This window comes from Penaeus monodon, chromosome 23 (assembly GCF_015228065.2).
Source record: "Penaeus monodon isolate SGIC_2016 chromosome 23, NSTDA_Pmon_1, whole genome shotgun sequence".
NCBI lineage: Eukaryota > Metazoa > Arthropoda > Malacostraca > Decapoda > Penaeidae > Penaeus > Penaeus monodon.
The window spans coordinates 1,098,389-1,099,390 of record NC_051408.1 but is presented as its reverse complement, the minus strand read 5'-3'; the positions used below and the strand labels follow the sequence as shown (position 1 = coordinate 1,099,390).

The 1,002-nt window shown below is 46.9% G+C and overlaps 1 pseudogene; it reads left to right on the top strand.

Moving 5' to 3' along the window:
* Window positions 1-1,002, top strand: part of LOC119587696 — a 10,343-nt pseudogene that overhangs the window by 6,042 nt on the left and 3,299 nt on the right.

Here is a 1,002-nt window from a genome sequence, read left to right as displayed (position 1 = left end):
GGTAAAAGGTTATATAAGGCGGCCTTAACTCCTGTCAAAAGATCGCTGAAGATTATTTATCTTTCATTTATCCTTATTCTCAGGTATAAGGGTCGACTCTGATTCAGTGAAGTTATTAGTCTAATAGACTTTCTGAAATGTCAACAATACCCGCGATCCCATTACACTGTGTTAAGGACCCTTTTGTGTGGGCGTTCCGCTCTCCTCTTTAGTCCGGTCCTGTGGTCATAACTTGATATCATTAAAACACATGTGATAAATGATAATTGTACTTGTAGTAGGAAACTGTTTGGAGAGATCTATTTCAAATCGTAAAAAAAAAAATGTCACAACGCAATCTTCCTTCCCAGCTGCACGGGGTCGCCACCTGCGCCTTCTATGGCTATCAGTTCGGCGTCCACTACAGGTGCCACTCGAACTATGGCATCCGCTGGTGCGAGCACTACCTCCACCTGTCAGGTAAGCGGAGACCTGCTAGTCTGTCACTTTCTGTAGTTGTGTGAGGGTTTACGCATGCACATAGTTAATCATGCACGTTCTCGCACATACTCATACACACATTCAAACATGCACACAAGCACGCATGTGTGCATCAGCTTAGTGTTTATTGCCTGCGTGCCTTTCCTCAGTAGAGGAGTGGCAGGAGGCATCAGTGCCACCTGCTCTCCGTGCTCTGGGGTCAAAGGATGACTCTGGGGAATGGACTGATTTCTGATGCTATTTCCCAGTCAGTGTGCATCCGTGAGACGCACACTGGCACTGCGTCATTTGAGAGAAGATGCTCGAGTTAGGGATAATATTCTCTTCTGATCAGGCAAGCTGTGGGACCTAAGGAGAGGGTGCCCGGCGAGTCAGAGGTAGGAAATAGGGAAACTCCTTTTGCCCGAGTGCCAGTTGGTGCCAACCCTGGTATCCATGTATGGATACTGAAATCTTTGGCTTGCCACCTACCTCTGAGAATGGCAGAGATGAGGTCCATTCTACGTTACTACCCAAGGATTA